Source organism: Cornus florida, unplaced genomic scaffold (assembly GCF_030987335.1).
Source record: "Cornus florida cultivar Cherokee Brave unplaced genomic scaffold, ASM3098733v1 CherokeeBrave_3.0.0_Hap2_Chr05, whole genome shotgun sequence".
NCBI lineage: Eukaryota > Viridiplantae > Streptophyta > Magnoliopsida > Cornales > Cornaceae > Cornus > Cornus florida.
Genome location: NW_026775575.1, coordinates 22,001,368 through 22,013,855, shown reverse-complemented (window position 1 = coordinate 22,013,855; position 12,488 = coordinate 22,001,368).

Here is a 12,488-nt window from a genome sequence, read left to right as displayed (position 1 = left end):
CATAGGCAAAAAGTGAGCCGTTTTAGTCAATCTGCCAATAATGACCCAAATGACATCATTCCTTGCCTTGGATCTCGGAAGTCCCGTTACGAAACCCATAGTGATGTGCTCCCACTTCCATTCAACCATTGGTAGTGGTTGCAACAAACTTGCTGGTCTTTGATGCTCTGCCTTCACTTGCTGACAAGTAAGGCATTTAGCAACGAACTGAGAAACATCTCGTTTCATGCTTTTCCACCAAAACTGTCTCCGCAAATTGTGATGCATCTTCATACCAACAGGATGAACTACGAGTCAAGAATGGTGAAAATCTTGAAGAACAACATCATGATAAGATAAAGGAAAAAACATCTTCCCTTTGTACCTGAGACCACTATCTGAATACAAGGTTCAACCCTCTACATTCTCGCCGCTTGAAATCCTAATGTGGATAGACTTCATCTCCCCATCCTCCTGTTGTGCCTTAATAATGCTGCTAACTATAGCCAGTCGAGCCACAAGGCTAAATAAGATAGTCGGTGAAACATTCTCATACGACTGTAAACCGAGATCTGCAAGCTCTTCTAGTATCTTCCATCTATGGACGAAAATGCTAGCAAGAGTACTCTGTGACTTCTTACTCAATGCATCGGCCACCACATTGGCCTTTCTCGGATGATACTACAATTCAAAGTCATAGTCCTCCATGAACTCGACCCATCTGCGCTATCTCAAATTCAAATCCTTCTGAGAAAAGAGATATTTGAGACTCTTGTGATCGGAGAAATTCTCAAACTTCTCTGAATACAAATAATGTCTCCACCCTTTCAAGGCAAAGATAACTACTGCCAACTTTAAATCATGTGTCGGATAGTTCAACTCGTAAGTCTTTAACTGTCGAGACCCATAAGCTACCACCCATTTAGTCTGTATCAGAACACACCCCAAACCTTCTCGCGAAGCATCACAATAGACTACGTAACCCAAACCACATTCAGGTATGATCAAAATTGGAGTTGATGTCAACCTAACCTTTAACTACTGAAAAGCAAAATTACAAGCCTCATTCCATATGAATTTTACTCCCTTACGAGTAAGTCGAGTCATTGGTACCGCTCGACGAGAGAAATCCCAAACAAATCTCCTGTAGTAGCCGGCTAGGCCAAGAAAGCTCTTGATGAGTGCTCAAATGTGACGCATTTTAGCACCTAAGTGAGGGTATTTTAGTTTATTCATCTATCTTTATTTTTTCGTTTTAGTACTTATTTGTGTTTTTGTCTATTTTAGGTCAATAAGGTTCAAACCGGTTAAAAATGGTCCATTACAGCCTTTTTAAAGTCAAGCAGAAGTTCCAAGAAGATTTCAGAAAAATCCAGAAAAAGGTCAAAAATGCTGATTTTTTGGATTGATAGAGATTTTTTTGATCGATCGATCGAAAATGTGCTGGCAGCGAGCTGCTTTATTCCCTCAAGCCCGAACTCTACCTACCACATAGTTCTAGGATTAGATATTTTAGGGGCTTATTTTTTGACTTGTTCACTACTCCAAGGACCTTGTATTTAAAGGGAATTGAACCATTTTGTAAAAAAAAAATTTGTCTTCAATTTTATTTCAATGTAATTTTTTAAAAAAAAAAAAAAGAAAAAAAGAAAAAAAAAATTAATTTTTGCATCCCTTATTTCCTTGCATTTTCATTCCTTGAATGTGTATTTGTTTTATTTTGTGTGTACATACTTGTTATCTCCAAAAAATAAAAAATAAAAAGATAATTAAAAAATAGAGTTTTTATTTTTTTTTATTTTTTTTTTCATTATTTTGTTCTTGCATCCTTTCTTATTTTTTGTTTTTCATTTCTTGCATTCTACATATTCTTTCATTACATTTTACCTTATTCTTTTTGTCCTTTGTTCATGCATTTTATTCTTTGATTTTTTTGCATTTTGTATATACTTGCTTTCATTAAATGAAAAATATAAAAAAAAATTCACCATTGTGCCCTTATATGTAGTCATGCTATTTTCATATTTTCTATTGGGCTTAATCTCCTATCTCTCTTTCATCTTGTGCTATATTGCCTTAGAATGATTGATTTGGTTATCTTTATCCCATTTGATATTTAATGTGAGTTTGCTAGTGTGGTTATTCAAATAGGTTGTTAATTCTAAGTTTGGGGGTGCACTTTTTCCCAATAGATCAGTAACGAGCTTCATGTCTTTCCCATTGCGGTATATTCTTTTCATTTTTTCAATTGTTCTCATTGCACATTGAGAACAATGTGCGGTTTAAGCTTGGGGGTAAGGTGACTTTGTTGCATTCTACTTAAGTTTAAGACTTAATTGCATGATTGAGATTTGGGATCCATTTGAGCTATGATTTTAATCTTTTGAGGACCATGATACTTGGAATTTAAAAATTGCTTGACCTGAGAGTCTAATACTCCTTATATGCCTTATAGATGCCATTTAGGAGTAAATTTTTCAAAAGATTGATATCATGCTTGCATTTGTGGTCCGCATCATCCTGATTTTGTGATTGTTTTGAGATTCACTCTAGGATTCTACACTAGCGCAGGCGCACACTAGCATTCATTTGTGGGGAACATGCCTTGTTGACTATTGATTTGATTATATCCCAATTGAGCTAGTAGTGCATTGAAAGCTTTCATTCTTGACAAAGGTGGATAACAAACCCTTTTCACTAAGTAGCCGGGATTCTAGCCTCATCAAGCACTGAATTTCTCGAGCTGAAAGGTGGAGGGCCCAAACTCTAGGTTTTAAAAAAAATAAATAAATAAAAAGTTGTTGAAAAAGCAAATAAAAAAAGTGAGGACTTCTCCCAAAAGGTGAGAAGTAGGAAATGATTAGATGGAGGTTGTTTTGATTTATTGCCTAGTTGATTTGAGCTTGTGAGTCCTTAGGTGTGTTTAAACACCTAATGCCCTAAAGCCATCCAGTTTGGGAGTCATTGACCAAATGCTCGACCTCATGGATCGCTAGAAAGCTTAATAGATCAACACATTGCACTATACTTCCATCTTTTATCCTCTAGGTTAGTTAAAAAAATAATTTAAAAAAAAATCGAGTGAAAAGAATAAGTGCACCTAGTTGAACAAAGCTTTAATAAAATGTTCATTCTTTGTCATGATGATCGGTACTAGATTTGTGTGCTAATTTGAGGCCGGCTATGATCATTTCTTTAGTTGGCTTAGATAACAACATATTTGATGTCGGTTCACTTAAAAATGATTCTAGAGTTGTTTTGATTTGCATGATCATTGTGTTGAGATTTTGGGAGATTGCTTGAAAATGGTTGAAAAATTGCCTACTTGAGGTAGTTCTCTCCCAATGCTTGTTTTGTATATTAGTTCCTCTTTAGTGAGAAAGAGCTTAATGTTTATGGGTATTATTTCTGGAAACCCTCACGAGACTTCATTCGTCCACTAGGGGTAACCTAGGGGGTTTAAAAGGCTTGTTGCATACATTAAATACAATCGTGTTCCTTACGAAAGTGGCACTTTGATTTTATTCCTTTTTAGTTCGTAGTTACTTAGATGTTTATTTCTTTCTTCTCCTTGTAGTTTATTGCTAGAGACTAGCAATATCTAAATTTGGGGGTGTGATGAATGCTCAAATGTGACGTATTTTAGCACCTAAGCTAGGATATTTTAGTCCATTCGTCTATCTTTATTTTCCCGTTTTAGTACTTATTTGTGTTTTTGTCTATTTTAGGTCAATAAGGTTCAAATGGGCTAAAAATGGTCCATTACAGCCTTTTTGGAGTCAAGCAGAAGTTTCGAGAAGATTTCAGAAAAATCCAGAAAAAGGTAAAAAATGCTGAATATTTGGATCGATCGAAAATTTACTGGCAATGAACTATTTTATTCCCGCGTGCCCGAACTCTACCTACCGCATAGCTGCGGGATTAGATATTTTAGGGGCTTATTTTTTTTACTTGTTCACTACTCCAAGGACCTTGTATTTAAAGAGAATTGAACCATTTTGTAAAAAATCTTTTGTCTTCAATTTTATTTCATTGTAATTTTTATTTTCTCTCTCTAGAAAAGTTAGAGATTAAGGTTAGAAGAAAAGAGAAGAGTGCAGGCACCAAGAACACATCTCAAAATCTACTCCTTGGGGCTTGGATAAACCCCAAGTTTGTAATCTAAACCTCTATGTCTTTCATACTTTTTAGGGAATAATATCTTGTGATTAGTGTTTTAGCCTTGTGAATTTAATGAATCTTGGGTTCTCCTTTGATTTCTATGGATTAATTCTTTCTATTAATTCTCTATGTGATTACATGTTGTCTTATGTGTGATTATTTGGAAATTGATCTCTACACTAGTTTTTCTATATTAATTGCATATCAATGTGTGGTTGATTAAGAATCTAGTGATGGCTAGACATGGTTTCTTTTAGATGGGTTTGTCAATTAATTTGATGGATTATGCTTATACTTGATGGGTTATTCTACAATTTAATTCATGCTTGTAGGTAGGTAGACAACCTTTACTTGATTTGATATTCCATGGCTTATTATTGTAAATTCCACGATTCTCTAGATTGATGTGTGCTACAATTGTGCCTAATTTGATGGGTCATACTTAGAATTGATAGGTTGTGCTACACTTAGTTTAAGTAGACAATTCATACATGAATTTGATGGTCCATGCTTAATATTGTAATTGGTAGTCGCATTTTGTTCACAAAAAGGTTTTCCCCAAATTAGTTGAAAGTGGGTGGTTTAGTGAACGAGCTTGGTGGCGATTCCAATGCACCCCAAGACCTCACTTCTCATCTCTTAAATCCCTATCTCAACTTAGTTTCTTTTAATTGCATTTTAATTAATTGTTTTCTAGAGTAATCAGCCAACCTAACCCTCCTTTGCAATTAATTGATACATTAGAGTTGAAATTAAATTCCAACATGATAGTCACTGAATACACGGTTCATCAAATCCATAAAAGCTACTAGAGCATTGGTCAAATCAAATGGCATCACCAGAAACTCATAATAGCCATACCATGTGCGAAAAACGGTCTTGGATATATCCTCATCCTTAACCAACTGATAGTAACCCGATCTTAAATCAGTCTTCGAAAAGCATATTGCTCCCTTCAACTGATCAAACAAGTCATCAATCCTAGGCAAATGATACCTGTTCTTGATCGTAGCGTGATTCAACTTGCGATAATCGATGCAAAGTCTCAAAAACCTATCCTTTTTCTTCTCAAAAAGAACCAGTGCTCCCCATGGTGAATCATGGGGACGAATAAAACCCTTAGCTTTCAAATTATCCAACTGACCCTTCAGCTCATCAAGCTCAGTCGGTGCCATACGGTACGGTGCCATAGAGATGGGCACTGTACAGAGAATGACGTCAATGGCAATTCCCTTAAAAGAGGTAACTCTGTCAGTTACTCTAGAAAGACATCAACAAAATCTTCAACAACCGCCGGAAGAACACAGCCCAAACTGCTATCCTCATCAATTAGCAAACTAGCCAAGTAGAACCTGTTGTAACTCTAGTCACCAATGCTAAAAACCATCGCCGGGTGGGAATTGCTCCGATCCCCCACAAAATGGAAACAATCTCCCTTGGGAGTGCAAACAGACACCCTCCCGCGGAAGCAATCAATCGTAGCCTGAAAGAATGATAACCAATCCATCCCAAGAATGACACCAAAGCCCGTCATGTTGAGAACAACGAAATCAAACTCTAAGGTCTGCCCAGCTATCTCAATAGCACAACCTCGACAAACACGATCCAAAGATACTTAACCCCAACTAGCGTGTCAACACAGAGAAAACTGTCTCGAAGTATGACCTCCAGACCCAATGAATTTGCAAATGGTGTAAAAATAAAAGAATGTGATGCACCCGTGTCAACAAGAACTCGAGCCCAAGAACTGAAAACTGGAAAGATACCTCGAACTGAAGAGGTTCTTGTAGAAGCATCCGCCTGTGGAAGAGCGTAGACTCGTCCCTGAGCTCTTAAGCCCTGCTGTGAACTACCATGATAGCCTAACTGATGTGTAGAAGTAGTAGGTGTAGAGCCCCTGGCTGGATAAATGCCAACTGGCACCACTGGCTTTGGTGCCTGTGGAACTCTGAAACCAGACTGAAGCACTGCAGACAGTGCCGGTACTACCTGTGAATTTATGCCACTACGTGACTTATTCAATAACTTTGGATAATCCTTCTTGAGATGACCTGGTTGCCTGCAATAGAAGCAAGCTCCTTACCCTGCTCTCGTAGAAACTGATGTCTGACTGGCTTGTGGTCGAAGCTGTGGGCAGCGAGGCTTGATGTGACCCGGCTGCTGATAATGGTGACAAACCACACCCCGGGCTGATCCCGAAGATACAGGGACTATTGATGTAGAACGAATCTGCTATGGTGCCCCCTGCAAGTGCGTATTGTTCCTTGCCTTGGCCTTCTTCCACTAGCTCCCGGAAGGTTATGAAGTGTCTCTGCGAGACTGCTTATGTGAACCCCTGATCCGTAACTGATCCTGATCTTTTGCCTCAACTAGTATAGCCCTATAGACCACCTCTCTATAAGTCCTCAAATCAAGAAGTGAGACCCGTAACCTGATGTCAAGATGTAGTCCATCCTGAAACTTCATTGCCCTGGCTTCATCTGTCACCACCATATCCTCGGCATAACGAGAGAAAGAAATAAATCATGTCTTGTACTCAATGACACTTATAGTTACCTGATAAAGACCTGTGAACTTTATCCTCATCTCCCACCTCATAGCCCTATGAAAGAAGCGCTCGAAGAATAAATCTCTAAACTCATTCTATGTCATCAAATCAACATTGTGGATATTGGTCATAGACCTCCACCAGATATCTGCATCTCTCATGAACATAGAAGCAGTCAAAGAAATCCTCAACCGTCTGTGGGTACTGCCATACTATCCAACTTGCGAACCATAAGGTCCAACCAAGCCTCGGAGACTAGCGGATCTGAACTCCCTGCAAATGGATCAATCTTAATCCTCTGTAGTCGCATGAAGTACTCCATTACCTCATTGACTATCAGTGCCGGTGCCAAAATCTGTATCCCTGCCACCTATCTGTGTATCAATTCCTGTAGGGATTCAGTAATCCCCTGATTGATTCCCTGAGTCACCCGCTCCTCGTAAGTTGGTGCCCGCGGTAGATTAGCATCCACGCCATGAACTAGAATCCTGGGCCTTCCCGGACCCCTCGTAAACTCAGTGTCATTCACCTGCTCCTCAATGCCCTAACGTGAAGACTCTCTATGCGTGACAACCATGATATTAAACGTACGAAAGGAAAGAGATCAACAATAACACAAGCTATTATGACCGAATGCAACTCACACCATGAATGCATAAAATTTGAAGCAAGACAAGGTATATAACATACGATCATGCTAAAGCAATCAAAGAAAGTCCTTTAAAAGGTTAAGCACTTAAGCAAATAAGCATACATGTCAAACAAGGATGCTTTTAAAAGCATAAACATATAAGTATAGAGACATGTCATAATACCAAGCGTGCTATCAAGAAATACGTAGACATGTTGGAAAATTTATGCATGGCTGGTACCATTGGAAAGCTAACTTCAAGCTCTTAAAGTTAGACTCAAGAATGATCTGATTTGGATTAAAAACGAGTGAGATATGACCCTCTAAAGTTGGCGCAACAAAGATGTCTAAGAAAAACTGAAAAGGGGGAAGCTTCAGCAAGGATTTGTAGGTTGACTGCAAGGATCAGCCTGCCGAAACTACATCATCAGCCGACTGAAGGCAAGGATCAGCCGGCTGAAACGCACTGCCAAAGTTGCAAACTCACTACAATTGATCCCAAAAGGCTATCAGCCGGCTGACAGAAGTTGTCAGCCGACCGATGCACCAGATAATAACAAAAACTATTGCTGCAAAGTGTGGGGAAGGTGCTTGGTCCAAGCCTAATGTTATTCATACATCCTATATGTCCCAAAACAAGTTTAAAAACATACCATAGCCTCATATAAGCATCCATAACATGCTAAATCAAAAGGGGAGCTTGAAACTTACTCGAATGCATAAAATTTGCATAAAAACTCATAAGTTACTGTTTGGCTCTTTTTTTTTAGGGGCATGCCAGAGTCTTTCGACCAAGGTGTTGGATAACCAAACTATCCTTGGTGTTGACCGAATATGAAATCAGCCCTTAGTGAATCAGGCGACTGCTAGAAGGCAAGGATGACCCCTTCCTTTAGGTTCTTCAACGCCTCAATAAAGAGGACTTTCGACAGCAAGGGCTGGAACTTGAAGAAGGGAACAACAAAAATTGTTCAAGCGTTCTTCAATTCCAGATTTTGGAACAAACGAAGGAGACAAAAAAAAAAAAATTATCCAAGCATCCATCTAATCCAAGAACAACTTATAAAATCAAAATGGAGGAGACACGAGATCCAAGTGTCCTCTTTATTTAATAAGAAGTAGTCTTATACAAAAGTACAAGGATAAGAGTTTTATTCTAACACTACTCCTGTGGAAAAAGAGAAATACAAATAAATAAAGGGAATGAAATTGCAGAGAAATAAAATTACGTAAGTAAGAAAGTTGTTGAATGATCCTAGGATCCCTCACAAGGCCTCCTTCTTCTTCTATTTATAGTTGAGGCTCGTCAGTTTATTTTGGCAGTTTCTTTTTAAATTTGAAAATTATATTTGAATTATAAAAACTTCTTTTTGCCTTTATCCACATGTCTTAAAGCTTTATCCAAACACCAGTGTTTTGAAACACAAAGTGACGAGACTTTAGACTCCAAAATAAGAGTCCTATAAATTACCACATTATATTTCAATTGCACCAACAATCTTCCAACACTATGCCATGTGGCAAAATTCTGATTTTGGGGCAAACAATCAGCACATCCCATGTGGCTGATTCTAAATTTTAATTTGTGGTGCAAACAATGCCCCCCTAGCTCTTTGAAATGAGGGTAGGCCAAAATTTTAAAGAGCTAAATTGATTGATAATGATTTAAATTAGTCATAGTGATCGATTGCTCCTTATTCAGCCCTTTAGATTGTTAATCATCCCTTCATCTTCTGACAGTCCTCAATTGCTTTTCCGATCAGCACCGTATTGCCGTCAACCCCTTTTTTATTTCGCTTATCAGCAATCTTTCAGCCATATCCTAACTACAGTACATTCACCATACAATCATTTTGAGCACTTAATCAATTGAGGTGCTAATCAAAGCTTACCACCAAAGTGAAAAGTAAGTGGTCTAGGTGTAAGATTGAATTATGTAGAGGCTGATTATGTTTAGTCCCCCGAGTAATTTCTAATATCAGCAATAAATTGTTGACATTTGCAACCAAAATGTGCATATTTGGCTGTCAATCAACCACTCATAATTTAAATCGGTCATAATAACTGATTCTTCTTTGGTACCCCAAGTGGTTGGGCAACCTAATGGGTCCTCCAGGATCGAACGAAAATTCTTTCGGCCTCTTGGGGCTTCTTAGGACTGAACGAGTTGCTCCTTAAGGAAAAGTAAGCCTTGGTTCAAAATTATATTGTTTTTCAGCCTCTTTTAGTGTCCTTTTGATTATTGAATTAAACACCTGAACACCATTAACCCTTTCTAGAGACTTTTTCGATGCTTAACATATGTAAGGCTTGATATTTATCAATTCTGAACTGTCAAATTCAATACCAATTTCAGCCTTTGTCAAATGAATCTTATAAGTAGGATCTTTGACATAATTATTATTCGATGCCTTTGTTACATGAATTTCATAGTTTGGGTCCCTGTAATAGGTACCCCTAGAGGCATTCCTACTATCTTGTTCTTCTTTCAGGACATTTTCATATCTTGTAGCACTAGAAGCTAATTGGAGCAAGTCCCGAAATTACATTCCCTCAAATTTCCTTCGTAATTCAAAGTCTAAACCATTTATAGCTAGACTCACATATTCAGTTTCTGGAAGGGCTACTTGGCATTTGTGTTTCACCCTTTTAAACCTACCAATAAACGCTTCAGCCATCTCTCCAGGCATTTGGGACAGCCTGATAATCAACCATCGATACCTTTGGTTTGGTTTTCTAAAATTGGGTATGAAACATTTCTTCCAATTGTTGCCAAGTATAGACTGAATTTGCCGTTAAACTTATATACCAAGAAAATGCGGTCCCTTTAAGGGAATTAACAAATATCCTTAATTTTAAAAATTCATTTGCTTCAGCCTCACCACATTGAATGGTAAACCGACCAATATGTTCTATGGTCGAAGTGGAGTCTTCTCCTGAAAAGGTAATGAAATCGGGAACTTTATAGCCTCTTGGAAACGCATATCGGTTTATATAACTCAGATATGGCTTCCTATATGTAAGGCAACCAACTCTTCTTGGGGATGGTCTATAAGTTTCTTGAATTAAATTAGCCAATTGATCTCTATCAACCATAAGGGGTTGATGGTTTGGCTGTTGTGCCTAAGGCTGATACACATACGGCACCTGAGGCTGAGACACGTTCGGCACCTAAGGTTGAGGCACATACGGCGCCTTAGGTTGAGGCACTCGAAAATTAAAACTAGCATTAAAATTATCTCGCCCCTCTTGGGGTTGACATACCTGCGGTTGGTGTTGATAAATCAGATTAAGTGGTAGCCAATTCATATTCTGATTGGCCCATTCGATTAGTTTGTACTCCGCTGGTGTCTGATGTTGCGACTGATTAGCCTACAATTGATTAGCATGGGGTTGATACTGTCCATGCAACGGCTGCAGAAGGGATTGAAACCCTTTCCGCTATTGTCGATAGTAATTCTGTTGAACCCCAACAAGCGGTGGAACTTATTGTTGTTCATGCAACAAAGTATCTATAGTATTTAACCGCGCCATAAGGTGTTGATCAAACCTTGTTGATACGACGGTCAAAGAGTTACTCAAATTAGCCAATGTATTATGGATTGGCTCTAGTGCTCCATAAAAGGTACGGCTGGAAATTTTCATCCGTTGCACTAAATTGTTAATATTCTCAGCCAACATCTGATTACTTGGCTATTGATTACTTCAATTTCAGCCCCTTATTCCTAATGTTGAGGCTATTTCTCAAGCAAATTTTGTGACTGAGACCAAGGAAATGCCATATGTAAAATTTAGATAATTTTGGTGTTCCACCGGGTGAGCCAAATTGTTTGGCTCTTTTTTTTTTAGGGGCGTGCCAAAGTCTTTCGACCCAAGGTGTTGGATAACCAAACTATCCTTGATGTTGACCGAATATGAAATTGGCCCTTAGTGAATCAGGCGACTGCTGGAAGGCAAGGATAACCCCTTTCTTCAGGTTCTTCAACGCCTCAATAAAGAGGATTTTTGACAGCAAGGGCTCGAACTTGAAGAAGGGAACAACAAAAATTATTCAAGCATTCTTCAATTCCAGATTTTGGAATAAACGGAGGAGACAAAACAAATTATCCAAGCGTCAATCTAATCCAAGAACAACTTATAAAAACAAAATGGAGGAGACACGAGATTCAAGCGTCCTCTTTATTTAATAAGAAGTAGTCTTATACAAAAGTACAAGAATAAGAGTTTTATTCTAACACAACTCCTATGGAAAAAGAGAAATACAAATAAATAAAGGCTGAATGAAATTGCAGAGAAATAAAATTGCGTAAGTAAGAAAGTTATTGAATGATCCTGGGATCCCTCACAATGCCTCTTTCTTCTTCTATTTATAGTTGAGGCTCATCAGTTTATTTTGGCAGTTTCTTTTTAAATTCAAAAATTATATTTGAATTATAAAAACTTTTTTTTGCCTTTATCCACATGTCTTAAAGCTTGCCTTTATCCACATGTCTTAAAGCTTTATCCAAACACCTGTGTTTTGAAACACAAAGTGACGTGACTTTAGACTCCAAAATAAGAGTCTTATAAATTACTATATTATATTTCAATTGCACCAACAATCTTCCAACACTATGCCATGTGGCAAAATTCTGATTTTGGGGCAAACAATCAGCATATCCCATGTGGCTGATTCTAAATTTTAATTTGTGGTGCAAACAGTTACCCTAAGATAATTCCAAAGGTGAAACTCAAGAGTTTTGTGAGGTGTGAACATGCACGCAAACATAAAATGACATTTAAGATGCGTTCCAATGGCCCATGGCCTCAAAATACCCCCAATGCAAAATATGACTTATCAACCCTCAAATTTTCCTAATATTGCCCTAAAATGCAATATATGAAACCAAATTGCAAAAATGAGAACCAAATGACATTTGGCCCTTGGCCACATTTCATATATATTAAATGAATGCCATATAATAAATTTCTTACAAAATACACACTCTGGTGCAAAAATAACATGTTAGAACCCTTAGTTTCATTACATACATTATGAAAGTGTCAAAAGTGAGTACTTAAGTACACATTACACATCAAGGAAGCCACCTTAGCTTTTAAAATACCATACATCTATGGTATACCAAAATATAACATCAAAAGTAAAACATGCTAAACATTTGCATGGCA